We start from the raw sequence: 11389 nt of genomic DNA, 5'->3' as shown, positions 1-11389 counted from the left end.
TTATATATTAAGAATAATATTTATTAATATATAATAATCCAATAAAAAAAGTAATAATCTAATAAAAGAGAAATAAAAAAAAATATTTAAAAGAAATTAATAATCTAAGAAAGAAAGAGGCGGAGTTTGGGCACAATTGTCTTTCCAGCCTATTCAGCTAGAAAGATATGGTTTTGGGGCTTTCTGGGAAAGACATATCTTACCGGGAAAGACCTATTTTTTGTGCATATCAAACAGTCTTGCCGGTCTATTTAGTCAGAAAGATCTGTTTGGACTTGGAAAGATGTCTATCAAACGGGGCCTTAAATGCTTAACTAGATGTCTTGACACTTACCTTAAGTATTTACCTTATCTCTTGATGACTTAGACACATTATTCCTTACATGGCATCACTTTAAGTCTTGTCCTATACTTGCCTCTCTTTATATATATATATATATATATATATATATATATATATATATATATATATATATATATATATATATATATATATATATATATATATATATATATATATATATATATCAATGTAGTTTTTATGTATTGTCATTTAAATGTTATATTTGATTGATTTATTTATAAACATTTGGGTATTTTGTTATTATGTCTCATAATAATTTATTTTATATTTTCATCAAATAAACATAAGATTGATTGTCCGATGTATAATTTTGTGATATTTAACCGCTTGAAAAATAACGTTAACCATTTTCCGTCGTTTTGGTTCGTAATGTAGTCAAATTTCGATTCCTCACAACTAGGGATGAGCTTTAGAACCGGACCGGTTCGGAATCGGAACCGGTTTTATTATATTATAAGAACCGGGAACCGGACCGCCGGTTCTACCGCCGGTTCCGGTCCCGGTTTTCCGGTTATTTTTCAAGTTAGAACCGGTTGAAATGTTGTAGACGATATGTTATCTTTCGGAGCTTGTAAATAATTCAGTATTTAACCAAATTATGACTTTTTACACTCTAAATTGAAGTACAAACACTAAATTACATGATGAAAAAAGAATCAAGTAATTCCGACTTCATATGAGTGAGTTATGCGCATTTTAAAAGCGGGACAGATTCCAAAAAAAATGCTGAAACAAAAAATACGCAACATTGATATGCTGTTTTCCGGGCTCTATAGCAAATTCAATATCTACCAAAATATGTGTTTGTACAGTCTAAAATGAAGTACAAACACCAAATTACATGTTGGAAAAAAAATGAAGTAATTCCGACGTCATATGAATGAGTTATGCACATTTAAAAAACGGAACAAATTAAAAAAAAACAAAAAAAGTGTTGAAATAGAAAAAACGCAGCATCAATATTTTTCTTCCGGGGCATGTGTCTGATTCAACATCTAACCAAAATACATGTTTGTAGAGTCAAAAATGAATTACAAACTCCAAATTACATGTTGGAAAAACAATCAACTAAATCCGACTTCATATGAGTGAGTTATGTGCATTTTAAAAAACGAAAAAAATATCAAACCGGTTCCGGTTTTTAGAACCGGGACCGGTTTTCATAAAAATGGAGAACCGGTAACCGGACCTTGTTACCAATTCCGGTTCCGGTTCCGGTTCGGTTCCGGTCCAGTTCCGCTTCCGTCGGTTCTAATGCTCATCCCTACTTGAATCATACATCCAATTTCAATTATCAAGCTTGAAATTCAAGTCAATATCCTCTGATCTTCCTTTAATGAAAAGAAAACACATCCCTTTGGATTCAAATCCAAGTTCTCCTAATCAAAAATCGATACCAAAACTTTCAATTGCAACATTGATTTTACTTTTGATTCCATCAATTTCGATTCTTGAATCTGGACTTTCAACTTCAAACTCAATCATTCCAATCCATTCCATATAACTTTCCATTCTAAAATAGAAATCCCAGCTTTCGACATCAACACAATCCTTCAACTTTCGATTCCACAGTTGCATTTGACATTTAAAACTTTCAATTATCATCAATCAAAAACACTTTCGATTGTTACATCATTTACTTTCGTTTTCAGTTTCGTCCCTCACAGCCAAACTTTCGTTCACTAAAACACCTATAAAAATCCTATTTTAACCTTCGTTCCTACAGCTTTGACAAGCGAATCATCTGTGACCATCGAATCGACTCCACAAGAATTCAAATTGAATAATATTGATCAAACCATCCAATTTTCTCAACAAATCGAGCCTTTTTCGTTTCCAATTGTCAAGAATAACAATTTTGACTTTTTTTTGTTTGACCGTCGAAACCATTTATCGGCAAACAAGTTTGAACTGAATCTATCATCAGTTTCAGTTGTTCTTCATCCAAAATTCTTAGGATTAAAGTCGATCCCATTCAAACAGATATAAATGAACCAAATTGAACCAATACTTAAGAACAAGAATATACGCTAGAATCATAAAATGAATTAAGATTTGAGTGAATCGATTTTCAGAATAATTTTGAAGATGCGATACAAAAGAATCAAGATTTTGAAGAAAATCAACAAGCTATATATGTATCTCAAAGAGATGAAATCGAGAAATCTTTTGACACAAGAACAAAGATAATCAGATATTCAGATGTGAATAATTTGATTTTGGGTCAAAAATCATCTACTGGATTAAATCAATGGCATGGACTTTCAAATCGGGTATATGAACAATAAAAGATCGTGTTTTTGGATTTGGTTTAGTAATCGAATCAAAATGAATAAATAATTAATTTGTTTTGACTTTAACTCATCAGAATTTTGGACTCAAATGAAGCATGGATCAATGAACAGTGGAGTTTGATTTCGAATGAACAGTAACCTTCAAGATCTTTTTGGAATCCATTTGAAAATTTGTGAGAATTCCTTGAAAATCTTTTTCCCATTTGCAATGCATGAATCGAACATGGAAGATCCAACTTCATATCCTTGAGAATGATATGAACGTCTAAGTTCTTTCGTTGGAACTAAGAAATTTCCAAATTGCATATTGTACAACCCATGAAGCTTCTTCTCTTTTCTCCAAGATCTAACTTCATCATCATGTTGATATTTGAGAATTTTCAACAATTTTGGCTTTGGAATTCAATTCCATAGCAACATTTGATGATTGTTGCTTAGATCCCATATTTTCTTCACAGATTCGACATCAAACCAACATTTGATGAATTTTTATTGGGTAACCAAATTTTCTTGGTTTTACTTTTCTTCTTCTTCTTCTTTTTCCACTTCTTGGATCTAGAATTTTTGAATAAAAAAAAACATTTTTCTTGACAACTACAACTTTGCAATTTTGAATCATATCCTTTGGAGTTTGATACATTTGAACATCTTGGATTGAAGGCTTTCTATAAGTCACAATTCCTTCAAATGAATCACAAGAACACAAACAATCATTGGTTTGAACTCCAATTGAACAAAAAAAACTTTCACAACTTCATGAGAATTACATTGAATCCCCTTGTATTGAACCTTAAGAACATCATGAACATGATGAATTTCTTCAAGAACATCTTTATGAACTTTTGGAACATCTTCAACAAATTCAAGAGCATGAAGATCACTTGGATCTTCAATCAGAGAAACATATTGCTTTCTGAACAATACTTTTTCTCTTCCCTCCTTTTTATTTCCATCACAAACAAACATATTCATCGTTATTTCAATTAGAATTCTGATCTTACAAAGAGGTTGAAATATCAATTTTCCAAAATCATCTTTCTTATTCCCATAAAAAATTAAGGTGTTCCATGTAATCAATCCACCTTTCAACAATCATCCATAATATTATTCTTAATTGACTTTGAACTTCACATCTTCAATCATCACGATCCAAGAATCATAATCGAAATAAACCATATTTGATCAATCAACAAAAAGATCAACAATAACTTGGATATTTCTAGAGAGAGAACGTGAATTTTAATGAACTTCTAGAGAGAAAAAGTAAAATTGATCAAAATTCTAGAAAGATAAAGTGATTTCGAATGAAATTCTAGAGAGAGAAAGTGAAAATCACATGAATTCTAGAGAGAGAAAATCGAATTTGAATCAAGATCAAAGAATTAATTCGATTTTTAAAACCAAAAACACTTTCAAATAAAGAAAACTTACAACATGAAGTTTGATTAATGATTCACCCAATCAAAAATGTCATCATGGATCAATTTCTTGAAATAATTGTGAAACCTTCAAGAACCTGCTCTGATACCAATTGTAGTGAATTATGAGCATTTGATTTGACATGCGGAATAGTGTAAAACACACTGAACATGGTGATTTGGGTGAATAAGAGATGTATTTGATAATGGAAAGGTGTTATAAAAAGGAGTACAAGATCTTGAGTAATAAATAACATACACTTCACACTCATAATTTTACATCTCTCATGCACACTCTACTAGTGGTATGCAACCCAGTATTTATACAGGTGCTAACAAGTCTCTCTTTCTCTCTCTCTCTCTCTCTCTCTCTATATATATATATATATATATATATATATATATATATATCATGTCATAAAGCTCCAATCCTACATGTGCAAGTGGGTCTTCTCAAGCCAAGCCTTCACTAGTCATCTAATGGAGAACTTTGTACCCAACACTTAGTCTGATCAAATTGTTGTTGGCTAAGAATGTTTTATGTATATTATAAAAGAGAAGATGAAGGAAGGAATGTTTGTGACTGATCACGTAAACTAGTTTAATTTGAAATTATCTAGGTTAATATTAATAGAAAATAAATTAGAAGATGAAGTCTTATACTTTCTACTTTTATCAACACTACCCGAGAGTTAGCTAGGGAGACTTAGCATTTCATCAGGAACTACTAACCTTACTTTTGAATTCATCCACAATTTGGTCATAGGTGATGATATATGCATGAGGAAAACATGGGAATGTTCCAACAATTTGTTGAGAATAGAGGACTAGAGAAGAAACTCAAGTGGAGGGGATAACGGTAGAGGAAGAGCAAAGTCAAGGAAGAGAGTTGAGTCCAATAACATGAAATATATTAATGATGGAATGTAAAATAAAATTCTTACTTCATAAAGTTCGATTAAATCCTAAATTATGGATTCATGTCCCTTGTTTTATGCTAGATATTATAGAGATGTCATGTAGAATTTTGGGAATTACAATGGAAAGGTTAGGCTAGTTGATAACAAGAGCCTTGATATCACTGGTATCGGGGATGCTGTCCTCAGGACCGCTTTAGGTGAAAATTAGACCTTGAAAAATGTCAAAAATATTCCATATTTGGAGAGGATGTTGTTGGAAATATTTTTATGTGATTGTCACTTGAAATAAGTTGAGTATTGATTTACCTTTTCTAATAAACATTATCAGAATGTTTCAGGTTGAAAAGATCTTGAAGATTCAACAAGTGTTTGAAGAATCCGATGTTGGAGCACTTGAAGTTGAACATGGAGCACTTGCTGTATACATGGATCACTTGTTGTACACATGGAGTACTTGTTGAACATGGAGCACTTGTAACTTACATGGAGCACCTATTGAATGCAAGTTGGACCATCATGATCTCAGATGGCACATCTAGATCATATGTGGAGCATCAAGATATTGGTGGATCATCTGGAATACTGATGGCTCATCAGAAACATTGTTGGCTAATCCACAACTGTATGTCTCAACAAGAGGTTGATGGATCAACATGAATACTTGGTGGCTCAACTCAAGTCAATGGATCAACATGATCGCATTGATGGCTCGACAAGATTGCACATGACTCATCATGTAAAATGAAGGTGTATCCAAATGCTCAAAGGCACATGAATTTCGTCCATGGTCCATCATGAACATGTGGTGGTACATCTTCAAGTTCAAGACACAATCCAACATTTAAGAAACAACTCAACTTGATCAACGACACTTCTGGAAGTCGATGACATCTAAGAAGACAATTGAGCAACATGATGCTCATGTTTCTCATCATAATTTCAATGTTGATCATGAAGGCTCAAGAATTATGAAGACTCATAACTTGGATGGAACCCTAACGGAATACTAACGGAATTGGAATATTCCATCCATTCTCCGTTAAGTAGGGCAAAGGTGTCAACTGATGACTAAGTCATGATGACGTGACAACATGTGACATCTCCATTTTCACGGCTAGAAAAGACCGATTTTTTTTGTTTATGCTTTATAAAAATCAGAGTACCCTTTTTAATAAAAATGTTGCGGAATTTGTTCCCAGAAAAACATGATAAATACGTTATCAAAATATTTATGAAGAAATATATTTTATTCATTTTAAAACATTGGGATGTCATCGTCAATACAAAAACATAAGCATAAACAGAACTTACATTCATTATCACTAGTGATTTATATCTCCTTAATCTCTCAGTGTAATGTAACTTCATATCGACACCTGTGATTCAAATAAACTGAGTGGGTCAGGTTGGGAAACCTGGTGAGTACATAGGGTTTTCAACCCACAATAATATAATTATTATGTTTAAATATCAAACAATCAACCCAATTACCCATCCCCATTATCTTCTTTACTCTTAAGGATCTACCCTAAGAATCAAATATTTCTCGTTCATTCATTCCTAAGGATCATCCTAAGGAATCGGCACGAAGTCCATCGTCACCGAGGTTTAAGCACTAAGTCTGCATAGTCGCCAGGATTTATACAACAGGCACTAAGTCCGCATAGTCGCCAGGGTTTTAGGCACTAAGTCTGCATAGTCGCCAGAGTTTATACAACAGGCACTAAGTCCGCATAGTCGTCAGGGTTTTGGCACCAAGTCTGCATGATCGCCAAGGTTTAGGCACCAAGTCTGCATGATCGCCAGGGTTTAGAGTACATCGGGTGAACACATCGTTCATAACACCTACAGGTTGCGAGCCTGCTAGTGTTCCACTGGACTATCTAGAATAGTCCGTGGTTGTCATCCATACTCTGCTAGATGACGGGGCCAACATTTGGGAACAAGGCTTCTCACATCGTCCACCTCTCACCCTTACCTCATGGTCTATATCACCTCTCAACTCATCATCCAACTCATATTTCATCTACCCATGTTTTACCCAACATATTATGTAGATATAAATACATATACAGTTTAAATCATATAAAACTTGTATAAAATCGTTCATCCAACATAGATAACAAGTATACAGATAATATGCACACATAGCACGTAGTTTATATAAAATACTTCATATCTATGTGTAAGATGAAAGTAACTATGCACTCACCTGGTAAGGTGGTGACTCGGTACTCAGACAGCACTTCGTTATCTCAAAACAATTTTCTCTTGACAAAACCTAGTATCAATACCACTAGGGTTTAGTCTAACGTTAACCGCGACTAATTGATAGTCTAGCTATTATTACTATTATATAAGCGTTAAGCAAAACTCTTATATAACTCATAATAATAGCCCAAATAGTTATTTTAAGGTCCTAATAATGTTACTATAATTAATTAGAAGTTATATTAAAAATAGCGTAGGCGTAGCTCACTTACAGCGGGTTTTCTCGAAAACCGGGCTCCGCCGGAGCAAAGTTTCTGAGCCGAAAGGCTCTTTTCTCGGGGCTTCGGGAGCCTCGGGGCTTCCTTCGGGTGCTAGGGGGTTTACCTAGACTTTAGGGGGGGGGGTTGGGGGCTAGAGAGAGAAACGAAGAAGTTGGAATGGTGTGAAGAATGAGGGAACCCGACACCTCTATTTATAGGCTGGAATCCTGCTCTACTCATCGAGTAGGGGGTCCTACTCGTCGAGTCCATGGCCAAGTGTCACCACCTGGTGGCTTGCCTTGGGGAGAAAGCCTTGGCCCATATTCAGCCACGTCAGTCGATTTCGTACAACACCCTGCCGACTTCTAAAACCCGTAACGTTCACATACGAGCTCTGTTTTCGACGTTCTTTATATCCACGCGTAGGTAAAAACAAGATCTACAACTTTCATTTAGATTCATTGGTTAATTCTTGACCGATCTTAAATTTAACAGTAGGAGGAGATTAGACTGTTAAATGATCGCGAAGAATTCGTAACTCCTTCATACGGACTCCGTTTTCGTCTGTCTTTTTATCGTTGAGTTCCTATTAATGAGATCTTCAACTCTCATTTAGGTTGCGTAGGCCAAAAACCGCTCGAACTAAAATTCGAGTTTAGGGCCGTGCACTGCTATGCGAAATCTTAGAAAATTCATAACTTCCTCATACGAAGTCAGATTTGGGCGTTCTTTTTTTGTATGTTCTCGGTTTAACGTATACTACAACTTTTTTATTAGATCACTAAGGCTAAAAAGTCCTCTATTATAAATTCACTATTTACGTCTCCCGGTGATGTGCCGGTTTTGCCGAAAAACTTCGACGGGTCATAACTTCTTCGTTATAACTCGGATTTCGGCGTTCTTTATATGTACGGAACCCTTGAGACATATTCTACAACTCGGTTAAGATTATTTATTCTAAATAATATTTTGTCGAAAAGTCGTTTTCGACCCCTATTATCTCTAAATTGACTAGCCCGGATCTACGGGCGTTACACAACACCTGATTGGTCAAGCCATGTCATGGGCTATTCCAAAGCCTATAAATAGGCCCCTTGTGATCCATTATAAAGTTTCTCTTCCTTGATCATTCCAGATCATTCTGCATAATTGTTGCTTAGACTAGTTTTCAGAGAGCCATTTGAGTGTTTTAGCTTGTTTATCATTCAAACACTTGTAACTGATTCTTGATGAATATGAGACACTTTTGAATCAGTGATATTGAACATATAAAAAACGCTTTTATCATTAACTTGGTGAATCACAATTCTTTATTTTCCACATTACTTTCCACTTGACGATTCTGAAACTCTGTTTTAGTATTTTCAACACTTGGACTATTCTAGTCTAGGTTTATTGAATTTTTCTCATTTCTTCAGTTGGTATCAGAGCTCGAGTGATCGACTTTGAGACTTAGAAAACTTTTCACAAAAACACTTTTTCAAGTTTCAAACTAGTATCACCTATTCTCAATGGCAAGTGTGATTCAAAACCAAAATGTTCTCTATTCAGTTTCAATTGAAATAGTCTTGGAGTAGGAAATCGTGCACCTATCCTTGTGCCTAGTGAATACACTTCATGGGCAAATCGCATCAAGTACTACCTGGAAGGTCATGAATCTAACATCTGGACCTTCATCTCCACTGGGAATCATACTCCACAATTTCTGAAGGACATCAGAGTTCCTGAAGCCGATGTCTCTCCTGAAACCTCCAAAGTTATCTTTGGATCTATTTCCTCTGCTGCTCAACTTCGTGAGAGGAAAATCAAGAAGTTTGAGGCTAAGGCAATGCAAGAGCTCTTATCTGGAATTCCTTATGACATCTATGAGCAACTTCCTGATGAAGATAAGAGTTCACCCTTCATCGTCTGGAATGCACTCAAGAAACAGTTCGAGGGAACTGACAAGATCCTTGCAAACAGGAAGAAAGTGGCATTGACAGACATGGACAACTTCAAGATGTTACCTCATGAAACTCTCTTTGATGCATATTCTAGGTACAACATTGTTGTCAACAGGGTGAAGAAGCTCAAAGGAGAAAGATCGCAAGAGGATTTCAATATGAAATTATTGAACAATCTATCTCCAAAATGGGATACAGTGCACATGATCATACTGCAAACTACAACCAATCTAGACACCATTTCTTTGTTCGATCTGTATGTTGAACTGCAACAACATGAGCTGAAAGTCAACAAGCTAGCTCAAGCAACTCCCTTCGATAATCAAGGACTTGCCCTGGGAAATTCAGCACCCATAGCAAATCATTCTCAAAACTTGATTGCACATCACAATCTAATCCCAAACCACTTTGCTAATCAGTTTGCCAACCAAGGATATGGAGCATATCCTTATCAAAGTTCGAGTATGGCTCAAAAGTACTACCAGAATCCTTACATGCCAACTCAACAACCTCTTCAGATCGTAAATGGGTACATAGCTAATCATCAAGCTTTCATTGGAACCACAATGGAATCTCCTCAAATCAATGAGGAAAAAGAGTATGAAGAATGTATGACACTCCTGACCAAGTTCAATCCAAACTTCAAGAAATTTGTGAACAAGCCAACTGGGAACTTTAGAGCAAAAAGTGATCAACAGCCCCAACACTATCATCAGAACTCTGAAAACTTCCAAGGAGGAAGCAATAGTCAACAAAGCTTCAACTCTCAGAATTCAAATTCTGAAAGTTACAATTCTCAGAGGATGAACACAAGGGTTCAAGATAACAATTTGAAGTCCCATGACAATAATGAAGTAATTAGGTTCCTCAACTGTCAAGGTGGAAATCATTTTGCCAAGGATTTCAAAATGAAAACCAAGAAGGTCAAATACAAAGCATATTACCTTCAAAAGGCGGAGCAGATCTAGAAGCAGTCAAAAGACGAAGATTTCATGGTCAAGGAAACTTTAAATTTGGAAGTCTGGGAAACAGATGATGAAGTAGATCAAGAAGAAGAAACAAAAGCCTACAAAAACTACTTCTGCTTTATGGCTGATGATGACAAAGAGCCTTCTCCTCTCCATCAACAAGTTGTTGAAAAGGTACACTTTATGCTTCATGATAATCATTTAACTATTGTGCCTTTTCTTGATGACATTGACCATATTTCTGAAATAATCAAAGAATATGTCACCAATGCTGAATATCGTGTCAGTTACTACAAAGATGAACTGACCGAAACTCAGTTCAAACTTGAAGAATTGAGATGTACTATGGCTAAGTTAGAAAATGACCTTGAAATCAAAATTGAGGCACATCTTATGTCAGTTGAACAATATGAAATTGTATTGAATCAACGTGACATTATTGCAAAAGACAATCGTGAGATGTACACACAAATCAATATAAAAATCAATAGTTATAAGGCATCCAAAACCCTTCTTAAACAGAACTCACATGCCATTCTTAAGGGACCAAAACCATCATGGATCAAATATGGTCTTGGTTATGATGAAATGAACAAGGAAATCATGCGTCTTAATACTTAACCAGAGTTGTTACCATGTGATCCAAGTCTCTTCATTGGAGACAATGAGGATTAAGAAGAGGCGGTAACTTGCAATCCTGATGTAATTGCCACTTCATTCTCAAGCATCCCATTGGAAGTCACATCATCCCATGATCTTCCAGACTTGGACACTAAGTCTAACCCTCCAGTAGAATTTTCTCTTGAATGTCCCACCATGGAAAGTTTTAACTTAGAAGATGCCACTTCTGAAAGATCAAATATCTCTGACTCAACATCTAGTGATAAAGAACCCAAATCATATGATCCAATAGGATATTCCAAGACTGAACCCATTGAATTCCTCAGTCAATAAACATTTCCATCTCTTAATGCTTCTGTCTCTGGCACAAAAGACTTAGGGTGTAAATAT

The sequence above is a fragment of the Lactuca virosa genome, chromosome 5 (assembly GCF_052849685.1).
Source record: "Lactuca virosa cultivar CGN04683 chromosome 5, Lactuca_virosa_CGN04683_v6, whole genome shotgun sequence".
Taxonomy (NCBI): Eukaryota; Viridiplantae; Streptophyta; class Magnoliopsida; order Asterales; family Asteraceae; genus Lactuca; species Lactuca virosa.
Note: the sequence above shows the minus strand (reverse complement) of the source record.